This window comes from Danio rerio, chromosome 17, assembly GCF_049306965.1.
Source record: "Danio rerio strain Tuebingen ecotype United States chromosome 17, GRCz12tu, whole genome shotgun sequence".
Classification (NCBI taxonomy): Eukaryota; Metazoa; Chordata; class Actinopteri; order Cypriniformes; family Danionidae; genus Danio; species Danio rerio.
The window spans coordinates 17,734,283-17,752,213 of record NC_133192.1 but is presented as its reverse complement, the minus strand read 5'-3'; the positions used below and the strand labels follow the sequence as shown (position 1 = coordinate 17,752,213).

Below are 17,931 nucleotides of genomic sequence, written 5' to 3'. Positions count from 1 at the left end.
CAACTCATTTATGTAAATGTGTTAATGAAAAATCATTATCTGATTATTTAATTGCATTTTGCAACTCAAAGAGAGCACAAAGAGGGTATTTCCAACTGCAGGAAGCACAATAAACAAGTAAAGATCCCGACTTTTGCCAGAAAAGGCAAACATGTTGATTTTTCTCCAGAAGAATGGTAAAAAACTGTAATTTTCCTTCAAATCATTGTACATTCTTTTACAGGAACTTAACTTTTTTCATTTGTTTTACAATAATTTTTTTCATCATTAAAAACTTAACAAAAGTGTTGTTTTTAAAAAAAAAAACATACAAAATTACTGATAAGAGAACCGTTAAAGTACCCAAATGATAAGTGGTATCGATAAAAGTAGTAATACTGCTAAACCGTAATGATACCCATGCCTAATGCACACTGAGGCGCAGGCACTGTTATGTTTTCAGGCACCCTTATAAATTACATCAAAAACTAGCCGTTACTTCACTTAGCCCACAATAATACAAGTTCCTGGCACCATAGCATCTTGTCATGCTTCATTTACATTGTTTGCTGATTTTATTCAACAATCTCTAGCATAAGCTGAGAATTTAGTGCAAGCTAGTGCTACTTTGCCTTAGGATGAATGCAGTAAGTGACTGTATTATCATCGGTAACATTACTTGTTTAGTACAAAAATTCGTAACATAAAAGATCGTAAAAGCGAAATCTTACCTATGAAATGTTGTCTTTATGCTTTGTTTTCTTTGTTTGCTCATTTCTAAACCAGTACACAGCGCTAACGTCCAGCATCTTCAGATTGGCTTCAGTCTTCACAGTGCGGTAGAATGACTTTTGTCCTGACAGCACTGTACAAATATGCCGGCAGTATTGACACATGCTCATAGCCCGTATGCGATATCTAGTGTATATACCTATGGTCAAATTCAGCCTTAACATGAGCACCACTCTGCAATACACTCCTGCAGCCCTTTTCTCTGACTGGATGTCATCTGTTGACAGAGTGAAACGCATGTTTTAGAATAAATTTCTGCTAAAATTTTTGCAGAAACACAACATAGTTATCAGAGAGGTAACACCATTCTGTTTATATCTGGAGTCAGTATTTTTAAAAGTGTAGGCTATAATGGTCTTCACCGTTGTGCTCTCACTGTAATTGCCTCTATCTATTGGCCTCTAACCTGAGAAATATAGCTACCAGATAAACAACTCTACCGAGAATTCCAAAACCAGTGTGTCCTCTGACCTCTTTCATCCTTTCAGATCACTTGTACTATCTACAGAGAGCCCCTAAAATGGTTCAGGTGTTTACTTATGGCAATATGGTCCACAGGCAAAATGCATAATGCATTCAAGTTGTAAAACATATTGCCCTCAGGCAAAAACCATTTTCAAAGGCTTCTGATTAACAGACCTGATTGAGGACACATCTGGAATGGTATAAAAAGACAAAATAATTGCATTTTAAACTGGCAATCTAGAGACAGTAAGTATAACGTACACACTGAATTCTGAACATCTAAAGTATCCATTTGAAACAAACAGTCTCTAACAGCTACCAAATTACCATGGTTAACTTTTAAAGGCTACTTTCACATTCTCATAAACAATATGAAATTGTAACTGGTGACAAGAGACTAAATCTTCACCAATCCCTCAATAGAGCACATCTCTCAGAATCACACTGCAACATCAGTGAAAATACCTTTTCCGACTTCTTTCCCCCCAGATTTATCCCAAAGTCCAGAGAGTATTTGATTTCTTTTTGTCCTGGAAAACATATTAAGGGAAAAAATGATGCTTTAGGCCTATCGCTGGCTTACTGACGACGCTTTAGCCCTGACACGGAGATATGTAATACCTCATAGCTCAGCAAGCAGCTGAAGAAAGCTTGTGTGCTGTGAAGCGTCCTGAAATTTGATAGAGCTGACATCAGCGGCATCACTAACGTTGTTAATATTGCTAACGCGCGGTTCGGCTAGGCTTGAGAGCCCTTGAGCATCACTAACCTTGACCCTGCTGAACAGCCAGCTTCCAGCAGCAGATGACAATTTCCCCTGCACACTGCCCAAGGGGTCTAGCGGGCTCCATTAAGCCGGCACATCTGTAACAAAGCTCTAATCACTTCAGTAGAGGTATCTAGTGGCATCCTGGACATGATTATAAGATCAGGAGCGCTGAGAGATCGTAATCATTTAATCCTCTCAGAACATAGAGCTGCCTGATTTCTACAGCTCTCCAGTGTTTCCTATTATAGAATTCATTACCAAGAGGGGGGAAACAATTTGGACCTCAAAAACAGACAAAAAGGAAGTTTTCTTCGTCATATCTGCTCTATAACTATTTTTTAAAGGAACACAGAAGGAATATGTGTGCGTATTTGATGAGACAAAGTCAATAAAAGAACATAAGGATTTGATTTGGAATTGAAACAAAAACAAACAGAAATTGACTGAATACTTTTAGTAGAGGCAGAGCACTGTAACTTTCTATGCCATCAACTCCCAATGACAGAGTGGAAACGAAGCCCTTTGCACTGAGAGCCATCTGCCCTTGTGTACAATGACACGATGGGGGAGCACAGATCTGTGAAAAACACACAAAACACTCCCACTCTCTTTCCATGTCAGAAAAGTAGTGAACATTAAAGTACCTTTAGGTTAGTTTATAATTTTTACATAGATTTACAGTAAATGGGTATATAAAAGGAGTGTAAATGATGACATTTATCTTTTTTGGGGGTGAACTATCCTTTTAGATTACTGGCATTAAAAATTACTATAAACAAAGACATAAATGGAATACCCTTTTTAAAAAAAAATGTAGAAAAAAATTAACAAAAAAGCTTTTATTCATCTAATTAAAGCATTTAGGGTAATGGTTCACATCTAAATTTTATCACTTAACTCATTAAAAAAAATATATACTAATTTGGCTTAATATTTTTTATCTCCATGAGCAGTGTCAACTATTTCCAATTAAAAGTAGCTAAAGCCTGCCTGAAAAGTAGCTAAATGTTGCTATATGATGTCACATGCTAATTTGCATATTAATGATGTCATCAAGCAGTATCTGACAAGCGTAAGCCCATCATGTCTCTACTCTGAGGCGCTGTGTTTTATATTATATTAAAACATTACATCCAGCTGCCCAATAAATAGGTTCTTATTAGCATATTACTTTGCATGATGAGGTCATTGCATAATCGCAACTCAAAACTACATCTTTATTTAGTATACAAAATTATTAGATTTCTCAAATTGACTGGCCATCTTAGCAAAAACATTATTTGAAATGGGTCCATTTAAATTTGTATGAAAAATATAGTTGACTATTTGTAAAAATAATGCAAACACTTTTTCAAAGGATTTTTTTTTTTATACTACACTAATACTTTTTTTTAACTTGTGAAATTACACATTTGTGTAAGTGAAAACTTTAGCACTATTGGAATTTATTGCTACCTAAATTACTAACAATTATGCATGTTAACAAATATCAGTAAATTAACAGTTATGGAAAAAACTGAGCTAGCCATTTACTCTACACTCCAGGAGCTGTCACTGGGGCAGTACCTTTTCAAAAGGTACATATTTGTACCTAAAGAGTCCATAGTGGCACCTCAAAGGTACTTTTTAGGTACATGTGGGCACTAATATGCACTTTTGAGGTATCACTGTCGACTTTGGGTACAAATATGTATCTTTTGAAAAGGTACTGCTCGGAGGAGGACACAACGCACGCACACATGCGCACGCACACACACACACACACACAACCCTCCTCCTTAGACGACACCGCGTGCACACACACACACATGCATGCACACTACCCTTGGAGGAGGACACTGCACACACATACACGCATTACCCTCCTCCACGGAGGTTCGTAAACAAAGCGTCACACGCCGCGTTTTTAACGTGGCTTTACACGCGATATGAGAATATAGCGAGTTAACCTGACACAGTACAGGCGGTTATAAGTAACAAATCACAACTAAATACATTTGCAAGCTAGAGTAAACGAGGCAACAACTTTAATAGCACGTACTTACACTTGAAAAATGGAGGAAGAAACCGATCCAGGATTTGTCATAGTCCATCAGTACTCTTTAATGATCCTTCCTTTAACAAACGGCCGATAAAGTATTCTTTGTAGCATGTAGTTTTCAGAAGCACTCAAACTGCTCAAGGCTGGGCTAATGCTGAGGTTTCATCTTTGGGTAGAGACTCAATAATATCCATCTGCACATTGCCACTTTATTTGACCGGCGTGTTTGTGTGTGTGTGTGTGTCTTTTTCTGTGTTAGAGGTCGGGGCCGCAGGTTTCAAATCTTTTTGCGCGCACAACTACTTGGTTTCGTTGTCACGTTATAGCGAAACACCTAATGGCTCGTTATCAAGACGGCTTGTTTGAAGCACTATGAGTCGACTCTTTTATAGATGAATCAACAATTTTAAACACTGTACACTTACAGATTGAAGCCTTAGCTGTATATTTCACTTCACTTAGAGCTGTGTTACACACTACATGGAAGGGCATTTTCAAAAACCCATAATATGGGCTCTTTAATGAACTATCAAGTCATGAAAGAAAAGTAAAAATGAAACTCTCCATCAAATCCTTTTTGCTACTCTCCACTCCTACTGACATTACTGTAAATGCTGTTGCATTTATCATACAGCTCCTTGTGTTTAAACCAGCCTGATCTCACGAGAAAACGTAAGTATTTTACGTTTTGCCAGTTTAGTGGCTAATTCGTACGAATTCGTACGAGTTCAGTCGTACGAAATGGTACGATTTTAAAAAGGAGGTGTGGCACCTGACCCCACCCCTAACCCCAACCGTCATTGGGGGATAAGCAAATCGTACTAAATTGTACGAATTAGATCGTACGAATTCATACGAATTAGCCACTAAATGAAAAAGTTACGAATTGCCGTGAGATTGTGTTGGTTTAAACACCAATGAAAAAAGCAGCTCCACTGTTTCTCATTTTGCGTTCTCGTGTAACGTGATCATTAGCTGCCAAAGCTCAGTTTCAATACTCAAAACCGCAAGAATGGAAAATGTTTGACAGAACCCTGGATGTGTTCTCGATATCGAGGATGCACCATTGCAGACTTGAGCAAAGAAATCACTCTAGAAGTCCCAGAAGTCATTGCGGCTGAATAAAGGAGCCGGAAAGTGCAGCATTTTTATTATTAAAGTTCAGGGATATCACTTAATTATCTTAGGAGTCTCCCTTAATGAGAAGGTAAATGGTAAACATTAATGTAAAAATAAAAGCATAAACACAATAAGTGTTTATTTGTTGAAATTTTTTTTATTAAAATCAGTTTTGTTTTATATTGTGCAAAGTATATTTGTACGGCTTTTTTCCATGTTATATATATTAAAAAGGAATTGTTGTACTAATGCTGTAATATTTAAAGAATTTTCTGTTAAAAACGCAAGAAGGTTGCATGTGCACACTCACGTTGGCACCAATTGTTTAGTCAATAAGCATTAAAAGTTGATGAAAAGCATGAGCAAAAAACATCCCAGTGTGATCAAGCCTGTAGTTGCAATGTAACTCAGAGGTCACCAACCCTTATCCTGGAGAGCTACCTTGTTGCAGATTTCAGTTGCAACCCTGACCAAACACACCTGTCTGTAATTATCCTAATTAATTGGTTCAGGTGTATTTGATTATGGTTGGAGCTGAATTCTGCTTAAAGGTAGCTCTTTAGGAACAGGATTGGTGCCCCCTGATCTAACTAGTAGGCACAAGCATTAACTTTAAGCCCAAAGTTAAGACCACACAAACAGCCGGTGAAACCCTACCCTAGAGGGAAGGCTTATAGCCTCACTGTTACCACCCTGAAATTGGAGCCTGGCTGCCCCACGCATACAAGCAAAAGGTTGAGAAATGAGTGCAGGGCCTTGTTTTTGGAGGGCAGGAGCCAGCTGAGTTCCCACTGGCCACGTGCTATGAGGGGAAAGATCCAGAAGGGATAAGTCGAGCTCAAAGGGTGGTGATGTTTTTTGACAGGCCCATCAGCCTGCCTTTCCACCACACATTGGCTTACACCGGCACCACTGTGGCAGTCAGCCCACACAGCGCAGCATGAGAGGAATCCTGTCTCCACCCTCACGTTCAAAGAGATATCGAAAGAGAAGCCGACGAGACTGAAAGACACCGAGAGTGAGAGAGCACACACCGGGTCTCTCTTAACCTCACAAAACCAAGGGTGGGAGGGTGAACTCAAATGTCTACACCAACAATGTACATTTGTTACTGCTTTACCTGAGGTTATTTAAGGGAAAGAAACTATTGTTTAGGCGACGACCTGCCGGCTTGAAGCATGCAGCATACGGTGATGCTCTCTTTCGGAGTCGCTGGCAAAGCACAAAATATGCCAGTCAGGCAGACGCCACGGAAATGGAAAACGAGCTCATCCCCTGCTCTGTGATAACTGGTGGCCCTGTTCAAGGCTCCCTCGCTGTATAATCTGTCTCTGATCTCCTGACTGAAGTCTGCCTGTTTGATAGGAAGGCCTGCGTGACCACTCCATCTCAACATGTGAGGAACCTGTGGAAGGAATAAAAAAAATCAACAACCGTACCGTACTCCTGCATTCCTTGATGGCCCCTGCCTCAATTTTGATTTCAAGAGACTATATGATGAAAAATGGATTAGTCTAAGGATGCTATGACATAACAGACCAATATGTATGAGGAAAGAAGCCTTGGTTTTCTTGCTCCAAAAAAATGGTTTATTTCCAAGCACATCCGACACACCCAGACTGTCAGAGTTTGCTCTTAAGAGTGTCTCATCCTGAAGGTTACATGTGTCTCTTTCACAGCCTCTAAGTGACAGAGATGTTTACCACAGACATTCAAAGGATACCTTATCTTAAAGGCCACTGTAAATAGTACTGTGCTCAGGTGGATAAAATCCACTGCAACAAACCTGACAGGAATAAACGATTCGCCCTTTTCTTTCCTTGAAGGTAAAACTAGTCATGGTTGTAGGCAATGTATCAAACACCTGACCGTTGTATCACCAATATTTATAGACGTTACATAATGCATCATCCCATATTATAAAACAGATAGCTCAGGCTCTAAAATCAGGAGGTATTCTTGAAGTTGCTTTTTGTGCTGTGACAGCGTATATTTTTAATTCTATCTGAATTAGGCTAATCATCTAAACATTTATAGTCATTTTAATATACATGAATAACAGGTGTAGACATAATGATTCAGGTACAGTACAAATATGTACCAAACAAATACAGTGTTACTGTTATTTTAACCACTGTGTGGAACTTATTTTAAAACTTCTATTTCCATTTAACTTCATTTTAATGAATGTAAATGTATTCTTAAAAAACAAAATAATAGACAGCATATTCCTGTCCTATACAACAATATTCAATAATGCAAACATTTTTGTGCTTTTTAGTATTTTTCCAACAGTAGTATAGAGTGTGAATTAATGCAATAATCCCTCCCTCTAAACACACAAATGGGCATCTCCCAAACATGCAAACAAACTATCACAGGGTCTGACCAAGTTATAAATCTTTTCTGAGGGATTTATCAACCAGTAAAAGCACAAACATAATGGCATCCCTTCCGGTTGACTCAAATCCACTGACTTGTTTTCATTCACTTCAATAAGTCGATGAAGTTCATGAATTTAACTCATGAATTCTAATAACGAGACAGACGAGTCATCTAGGTATTTGCATTCCACACGATTCATTCATGCTATCCCAATGCAAATCGGTTAAGTGAACGTAACAATTTTAAGTAAACTGCACATAAAACAATCAGGTTGTCCCAAAAACAATTTCAAGAATTGTGTAATTGTGTCTCAGCTTATTGTAAAGGTTCAAGTCACCCTTGAGTACTTCTGTTTGAAATTTTAACAGATTTGTGTGTGCTGAGCATCAATTAAGACAACGTTAGCACCTGTCAGCTTTAATTGTGGGGAAAGCTGGATCATTTTGAGCTTTTGATAGCTAATGTCATCTTCCGGGTTTAAAATGATTTTTCAAAATCAGTGATGTAGCGTAAATCTGCCAGTAGAGTGATGACGCGTTGGCTCATTATTTTTCATAGCTGAGTTTTCTTATCCAATGAAGACCCTGCTTCTTATTTATTCATGAGAGCACCTGCAAGCATGAAGATAAGGCAGACCTGCCAAGCTGTGAGACCCAATGATTGGGTAAGAATGCATTTGCGTTGTGTGTGTGTTTGCATTTGCATTAGCCATTCATGAAGAGTCGTAACTTCGGGGCTTGTTGTACGTGTTTTCCCGCGATGCTGTCAGGGCCAATACAGGAAAGCTGTTGGTTTGCAGCAAGCATTTTTGTCAGGGGCGCTCTACGAGAATGGTGAATGTTGTCTTTTATCAGTTGAGTTTGTTACCATTCAGACACTTCACCTACATCCATGCTGCTGTGTTCGCCACATGTTTAAAATCCTCCAGATTACAGGCAGGGTTACTGGTTAGAATAGCAGTGCAGCAGGTCTGTCTATCAACCGTGTCTGCATTCAAACTCGGGAATTCAGGAGGAGAGAAGTCTTCCTCATTTATAGTGTTTACATGGTTATCTTTATAATGATATAACAAATTGTGGTTGTGTTTATATAAAAATATAAATAGCATATGTAGCAGGGCATTAAATTACTGTTTAGTTCTTTGCACTTTAACTTTGTAAACTCTAAAATCATGGGTCTCCTCAAGGTTTGTCTCATTTTGTGACCCAGCTGACAACAGTTGTTCGCTACCCTTTTTTTGCCCTGCTCTGCCGGCCATGACAACTTTACTCGCAGAGCTCCACGCCCATTATGAAGCATTTTTTGAAAGAATTCTGTGCTAGACTTTAACTGAAAGAGGGGGGTTTCATGTCCCTTTAAATAAGTAATTCAAACAAGCATCAAAAATCATTGAGTGTTCGTCACCATCAGTGATGCCGTCCTAATATAGTTTATATGAAATTAGAAGAAAAAGCTCAATGTCCAGGTTATTTCTTCAAATTACAGATATTTAATTGATATTCAGCACACATAAATCTATTTAAATCATAGAGAAAAAAAAATAGCTGAGGGTTTCATGACCCTTTAAACAAATGTAACAGTCCTAAAGACAAAAAAATCCACTTTGAGCTCTAATATAAAACTGCTATGTGAATACTGTGAATATTAAGTGCTCTCACTGCTCAAGGTGTTCTTGTTTCTTTTCCTATGATAAAAATAAATTCTGCTGTGCTATGCAGAGTTATTTATATACGAAGGCCAAAATGACTGCATCTACAAGCTACTGTTTTTGAACTGATGAACTTGCTCCATTTCCTCTTGTTCTTTCCTCCTCGAGCGGGAAAGCAAACCTTGGTTCCATGCAACGTCTTTGGTGAAGGTAGAGAGTGCGCAGAGTGTGAGTGTGTGCCAGGAGAGCAGTAAACCCATTACAGCTGAGGACTCGCATTGAAGTTGTGGTGCTCGAGGCACACAGTTCCTGGTGTGTGTCTTGTAAACCAGTCCTCTCCCTGAACCCTCAACGACTCACTTGCCTCCCCCTTCTGTTCGCTCACGCACACACACACACAACGTTTCCACTGGGACCCCTGTCTTTATTATCACAGCCCGGCAGCTTACTGTTTCCATGGCTCTGCAAGATGGATTAATCACACCATTTAATGTGTTTATTTCCCCCTGTCCAGGAGGCACAGGACTTGTGTGGAGGAGGTGGGCCTGTTATAACCAGCTATGTGCCGTCTTTAATTGGCGTGAGAGGGGACATGCTGTGCCACGGCCCCGAGTGGGACGCACCCATAAAAGGTGCCCTGCATAAGGGCACCTGGGCCCCAAGGTACACTTTCGTGCGCACACACACCTCCTATTCTCCTCCTAAATCTCATCCATTGATGTGCTAAATAAAAATCTGCCCAAAATAAGCACAGCAGCGGAATGTCATATCAACAAATGGCTGGAGGTCTGTTTCCAAGACAACAGCTAAGAATGCCCACAGAGCACATGCGAGAGAGCTCACTATGAATAATTTCTACTTTGACTTCCTTTGAAGCCATTACAGTTAGGGCTACACCTTTATGTGAGCACGAGGACCCATCTGAAACAGTAAAACAGGATCTATTATGAATATGCACCAGATGCACATAAAAGAGTAGGTTGAGTGGTGCTTGTCTGTACAAGAATACTCATCACATTGCTAGGGACGTTGCTATGCGGTTGCTAAGGTGTTTTGAGCGCTCTGTATAGTGTTGCTATGCGGTTGCTGGGTTTCTGGGTGGCTGCTTACGGCCTCAAAGGAGCCTACAAATACCTCAGCATGAATGTTTCGAGTCTGATCGTGCTGGAACAAACCACACAGTTTGAGATAACAAAAGTATTAAAAAGAATAATAAAAAATATTAAATAAATAAATAAAGATATCTCACGTAGAGAATGAAGGAATAATTTGAATATAATACTTGGGGCTGGGGTACCAATACAAAAAAAAGGGACAGTCGCATTTACATTGTGAGATCCAGTCATTTTTATAAACATTTATAAAATATTCATTCATTGTCCTTCGGTTTAGCCCCTTATTTATCAGGGGTCACCACAGCCGAATGAACCGCCAACAATTCCAGCACATGTTCTATGCAACGCATGCCCTTCCAGCCACAACCCACTACTTGGAAACACCCATACACTTGCATTCACACACAAACACACACACACACACCACCCACACACACACACAAGCACGCACACACTAGGAAACTGTAGTTTACAAACAGACATTGCTAATTCACAATTTTCTCGATGCAAATTTTGCCCATAGAATTTGACACAGAACAAAAAAAAAGTATAATGTAATGGGTCTATTATACATATGAAATTGAAGTTTTATTGTTTATTATTACATGGCTGTCTGGAATACTCAATTTTGATTAGTCAGTCGGTTAGTCAGTCATTAGTTAGTCAGTTGCGACATTTCAAGGTATGTGATTCCCAGAGAACAATCACTAAATAACACATGCTCTTTGAAACAACTTGACAGTCTGTGAATACATTCACATCCATATACTTAAATCCACTTTCATATGTATCTGATTGTCGGTCATGCCCCTGTTGTGTGCATGAATAAAGTTATGCTTTATTCAACCATTTTGTTTGTCAGCTTTGCATTTGACTAAAGAATTAATAAACTATTACAGCTCAGAACAATTTTTTGTGCCTAACTTTTAATCTTTGTGCCAAGCAGCCATGTAATAAGTGGGATAAAGTACATCCAAGACAGTTGTTTTCACAGAATAAAGCCCTTTAATCTTATAGAACAGCCCTCCACTTCGCATTGGGCTTTCAATGTCTTGTCAATCTCTATTCCGTTATAGCTGTAATAACATCTATTACATGTTCATTTTTTTTAAATAATCTGTATTATTCTCTAATATTAAAACCAAAGACAAAATATTAGACACAAGTGCTTTTCCTATGCTGTGTTCACACCAGACGCAAATGAAATCGCTCTATTCATGCATACATAGAAAATTTTGGGTTTACTCGCTTCATTGGCACAAGAAATTCACTTCACAATAGATGGAGATTCACGTCACAGGCAGGGGTTCTGTCTGCCTTGTGACTCTAGCTTCGTTACTTAATGGCTAACATGGATTTTATTAAGAGAATAGCATTAGGATGCATTAGGAATGCTGAAAAACAGCGAATATTCGTTCGGTGCCATGTTTGAGTCCTCTAGATCCTTTCAGAGGTGCACCTAGCTGTGAGTTAACCAACTCCTCCATAAACTACCTGGTTGATAAAGCCTTTCAGAGGGTCTTCAGACTGAGCCCAGCACAGTTTGATGAGCTGTTGTCAGTCTCGGCAGAAGGATTTCCCCTCGGAACACCAACAACAGGCGATACGTCATAATCACGCCCCCACAAGAGCAAGCTCCTGATTGGTTAAAGCAGCGCAAATGTCCACTGAAGTTCAAGTGACACTGAACTCAAGCGATTTGGGCGTTAAGAAACTGCTTATTTTACGTGAATCAGGTCATTTGCACCTACTCATTCATGCAAAACGCACCGCAGGATGTCTATTTGTGTTTTTGCATGGACTTTACAATAAAATCTTGAGCGCTTGATGCTTCATCTGCGTCTGGTATGAACGCAGCATAAAGCACCTATAAAAAATTTTGAAAATAAAATATGAGACATGGCTGATGTTAAAAAGTGTTTAAGCACAATAAACCACAAAATGATGCTATGCTGAATGGCAAACACCCAACAAACAATGCACAAAGAAAGCCAGTTAGTTTGCAATCCTGAAATCAGTTTCGTCAGTGGCATATTACATCTGAAAGCAAGACGACGCAAACGTAATTATAAGCGAATTGAAATTTTTTTTAATATTTAATATTATATTAGATCCATGCTTTACTTTTTAATGTAATATACCTGTAGTTGTCTAATTCGCTAAACAACAACAGTGGTAATCCAGCATTGAGTTTGAGTTCAAACATTTCTATTTATTATTCCAATTTTAATTATACTAAAATAATAACTTATTTGTACTTAACACGCTGCAATTACCACTGCTACTGCTTGTCTGGACATTATTACTGCCCATGTAAACATAGTTAATGAAATTTCACTAATGTAACCATAACCCTTTCCTCCCTACAAATCCCCTCAAGCACGGCAATAATGATGATAAAAATAAAAAACTCAAGCAAAAACTATTTCTAGAAGTTTTTTTTTTTTGCATGACAAAGACGATGTGAAACAAATATTATTTAATTATATTATTAACAAGATAACTAATTCTTAATGGTGAAAATATAAAATGAATTCTAATAGCAAAATTATTTTATTTCATCCCAGTTTGAATACCCCTGAACAATTAAAAACTGTTTACCTAGTATTCTGTTGTAATATTCACATGATCTCATACAAATAACCTACTGGATTTTTTGCTTGCAACTACTTAAGTGAACAAATATAAAAACCTTGTGTATGACAGTAAACAGCGGCGTCTCCAATAGGCGCCCTGTTTTTGAGTCTCTAATGTCTCCTCACTGCCGTATGCTCTCAGGTCTGAACAACCCTGCTCTCTCCTTCTGCTCACGTCTGAACAAGGTAATTATATCTGCAGGTGTCTGATAGCTTTATTCATGGGACAATCCTTCCAGTTATCCTCTTTGATCAGTGGGAGAAAAAGCACTTTTGGGCTGTCATCTTCATCTCCAAAGCATACTATCTCAAGCTACGTTTGCCGACGAGAAAAAAAGACATCAGTGCGGCAACTCAGGGGGCCGAGCATAATCTGAAACTGACTGGAAGCTTTTAGAGAGACATAGAAATTGCCTAAGCTAAGATGTCGCCAAACTTCATTTTAAATCTCTCCCTGGTAGAAAACTACTCTGTAAAAAAATGTTGAGTTCCACACAATTCCTCCAAGCAGTCAACACAAATCGATTAAGTTAACTTCATTGTTTTCACAAATTCAAGTGGAGTAAGCAGAACAATTAAGTCTCCCATAAAAGTCAAGAATTGTGTTGATTCAGCTCATTTAAAATACATAGTTTGAACAAGTGTAGGGTAGGGATGCAATGATTATACACTCACCGGCCAGTTTAGTAGGTATACCCGTCCAACTGATCTTAACACTAATTTCTAATCAGCAAATCACATTGCAGCAACTCAATGCATTTAGGTATGTAGACATAGTCAAGACGATCTGCTGCTGATCAAACAGCATCATAATGGGACAGAAAGGTGATTAAACTGACTTTGAACATGGCATGGTTCTTGGTGCCAGAAGGGCTGGTCTAAGTGTTTCAGCAATGGCTGATCTACTGGTATTTTCACGCACAACCCTCAATAAAGTTTACAGAGAATGATCTGAAAAGAAGATTGCCAGTAAGCGGCATTTCTGTGGGCGCTAATGTCTTGTTAATGCATCAGAGGAGAATAGCCAGACTGATTCGAGCTGATAAAAAGGCAACAGTAACTCAAAATTCAACTCAAAACTCAAATAACCACTCGTTACAACCAAGGTATGCAGAAGAGCATCTCTGAATGCTAACATGTCTAACCTTGAGACAGATGGGCTACATCAATAGAAGACGACACTGGGTGTCCTGTCAGCTAAGAATGGGAAACTGAGGCTACAATTCGCACAGGCTCACCAAAACTGGACAATAGAAGACTAAAAAAAAAAAAACGTTGCTTGGTATGATGAGTCCCGATTTTTGCTATGGCATTCGGATGGTAGGGTCAGAATTTGGTGTCAACAACATGAAAGCATGAATATATCCTGCTCTGCATCAACGGTCCGGGTTGGTAGTGGTAGTTTAATGGTGTAAGGGACATTTTCTTGGCACACTTTGGGCCCATTAGTACCGATTGAGCATTGTGTCAACGCCACAGCCTACCAGAGTGGTGTTACTGACCATGTCCATCCCTTATAACGACAATATACCCGTCTTCAGAGCAGGATAACATGCCATGTCAAAGCAAGAATCATCTCAGATTGGTTTCTTGAACATGACAATGAGTTCACTATATTCAAATGGCCTCCAAAGTCACCAGAAATCAATCCAATAGAGCACTTTTGGGATGTGGTGGAACGGGAGATTGGCATCATGGATGTGCAGCCGACAAATCTGCAGCAACTGCATGATGCTAACATGTCAAGAGACATGTTTAGGGATTATATGCAACATTATTTATTCTCTTAGGCAAGGCAAGATCTCCACTTAACTATCATACTTAAAGGGAAAATGTGCTTTATGCATTAGCATAAAGCATCAGAAACAGTAGATTGCTATGACAAGAAATTGGTACTCAGTATTGCCTTCAAAAATCCTGATCGGAGCATCCCTAGTATTTTCATTTTGGCATTTTTCTTTGTGGACCAGAGTAAACGTTTACATTTCATAATGTATGAAGATTAGTCAGTTCAAGTCACTTGCGAAAAGTTGAAATGTTTTCAACTAGGTGCACCTAGAAAGCGCAAGTGCGTCCCTCCGAATATGAATGTACAAGCAAAGAATCTCCATTGGAAGTAGCAAACTTGTTTGTGCCAAAGACATGATATGTGATTGCACCTTGGGTAATAGCCTCAGCAATAGTTAATCAAGTGTGCATAAATATTAACCTTGGTGTACAAACTCTGAACTTTAAACTAGGGCACAGTTGGCATAACTTTGTTTAGTTGCAGCAGTTTTGCTCTATGTAGAAATGCAGTGTTGATAAGCCTTGTTAATTAGAGTAGTTGTAGTTGGCGCCAATAGCCTAGTGGTTAATTGCGCTGACACATAGCACCGTGGTGCTCACGGCAACCCGAGTTTGGTTCCCAGCTCAAGGTCTTTTGCTGACCCTTCCCCTCTCTCTGCTCCTACTTTCCTTCCTGTAACCTCCACTGTTATTTCTAATTAAAAGTAAAAACCCCTTAAAAATAATTACTACAAAAAAAAGTGAAATTGGTTAATCGTGGCATCCCTAGTGTAGGGTGTTATGTGGATCCCAAAAAAATATTTTCAATATATACTAGAGTTAGTCATGGCGACCCAGAGAACAAGATTACTACTATCCAAATTATTTTTTAATGCAAATATTTCCAGATTCAGTCTGAGGGCTGATTTTCCTCATCTAATGAAGGAAAGACCTACTCAATTATTTGCAATCAGAATGTTTTGGCAAGTTGGACTTTGCAGTCGGGCCAATTCCCATTCCGATTGCAAATGCAGCTTGTCAGGAAAATGAACCCTGCAGTTATAAGCCAGAGAGTCAATCATCTCGCAAAAGACACCCTGGCAAAAACAGGAAATGATGCAATTCTGGACACAAAATACCCATTTAAACCATGTTTGTCATATGTCTGCATTGCATTGCGGCGGTCCCTGACCAACATCCCAGAAGATTTTTTCTTTATCTTTTGGCCAAAACAACAAACATTACAGCATTATCAGGAGTATGTCTTCATCGCCGTCTCTGACAGACACAAACAGAATCCGCGGCTTTGCTTTTCAATCTCTACGGTAAGTCAGACAAGACGTGCGTAATGTGTGTCACAAAACACGCCATCTCAAATCCCGGCTGCAAAAACTTTAATGGCCTCCGCCTTTGAAGACAGACCTTCTATGCAGTGGTTGTTTAATAATAAAAACGTGACAGCGGAAAGGCTGTGGAGAAAGAGACAGAGACGATCCCTGCTATTCCCATGAGCCTCGGTTTAGAGGCTCTGACAGCCAATCACAAGACTCGCAGCTAAGGGCAAAGACATGCTTCTAGTTTTCTAAACTAACAGGCTGTTTGAGTGAACAGGCTATGGTTACATGCTACAGGACAGTGGATTCACGTCTCTCAAATCAAATTTAAAATATATATATATATATATCACAAAGCAAACAGAAGTTGATCCATGTCCATGGTGACCCTCAGGGCATTATGTGCAGCTTTCACAAGTCAAAAGAAGACAATCATAAAAGTGCCTGTGTAGATCAAAGGTGCTCTGTAGCTCCTAAGACTATTTTGAAGGACTTTCCATTGGTGAAGTAAAATTTAATTTTACAGGCTGCTGGGGAATCAAGAAATAAAGTGTTGATGTGAAGCATCTCTCCAGTGTTTTCATGATTTTATTTTGAAGTACTCCAGTAAATATATAATTTTCAGTTGGGTTGCACAATATAATCACAATTTGTATTGCGATATTATGCAATAGGGGAGAGCAGCACAAAAGTAACGTATTAAAAATAAGACCTGAACTTGGCATTCATTGTAAGAGCTTTTGAGGAAGCCATTCTCTCTAAGTCCAGGTACAAATACTGTTCTTTAAAAATTATTCCAACAGAGCATTTGCTTTTACCACACTGGTTATTTTGAGGAGTGCAAAAGTAATTTATACAAGTGGACGATCTTTCCAAGATCCTTCTGAAATCTGGCCAAGTACTTTATAGAAGAGAATTTTTCATGATGTTGTTTTTCAAACTGGTTTTTCTTAATTATGTCCATTTGCAAATCACTAAAGTGAGGTAAAACTGGATTCAGCAATATTTCATGCAAGCGCTGGAAAATCTGTCATTCTGACAAAACTATTTGTGAATGCGTCGCAGCTGCATAATTCTATTGTACTGTGCTAAAATGAGCCCTGTTGTGTTTGAACTACAACATATTGGAAAACCAACAGTTTAAAGCCTGCAGTGTACTTTGTGAATGATGACTATAAAGAGAAATGTTGTGCTGTGCAATAATACGATTGCCAGCATAATTGGTTGTTGCTTTCACTGGTATTTCCCAAAGAACTGCTCTGTTGCTTCTTGTTTTTTCAGATAAGCTATTCATTGCAACAAAGCAAGGGTCATTTTTTATTTCATTAATTAATGTCAAATATTTTGTAAAATTTGGGAGGAATATAACTAGGAACATAACCAAAAATGAAACAGGAATATTACAATCTTGTCGTCTTTTTTATTGATTTTATGAAAAAAAAATAACTATATCCATACATTAAAAACTAAACCGATTATAGTCTTGGATAAGTCAATGATCAGAAATAATATACATTTTTCTATCTATCTATCTGATTTAATTTGTTTTAAATTTCTTATATACATACAAAACAATCTCTAATACTCATTCCAACACACCCACGTAATTATAGTTATATAATATGAATTAATTTGGCCTGCAGCACTTAAAGGCCAACAACAGAAACAAGACTAAGTTTAAATTAGGGCTGGGCAATAAAATCGGTATCTGTATTTGTTGATCAAACACCATTGTCAATATCAATAAAAAAAAATTTTGTTTAAAGTATGAAGTTTTACTATGGAGCACTATAGTTTTATTAAATTGTGGTTGCTGAGCGCGCACCTTGGAAGCAATTGCAAAATTCCAGGTGCACGTATTTGAAAACATCAGGGGCCCCA

The 17,931-nt window shown here is 38.6% G+C and overlaps 1 protein-coding gene across 14 annotated transcripts in view; it reads right to left on the bottom strand.

The window, feature by feature from the left end:
- Nucleotides 1-17,931, bottom strand: part of efcab11 (EF-hand calcium binding domain 11) — a 109,278-nt gene that overhangs the window by 42,637 nt on the left and 48,710 nt on the right. For 3 of the 14 annotated variants that reach the window (XR_012392717.1, XR_012392722.1, XR_012392725.1), the window contains 2 exons: nucleotides 6,286-6,570; nucleotides 5,303-6,167 (listed from right to left, as the gene is read on the bottom strand). The gene's annotated coding sequence lies outside the window, so the exon portion shown is untranslated. 14 annotated transcript variants of the gene reach the window in all.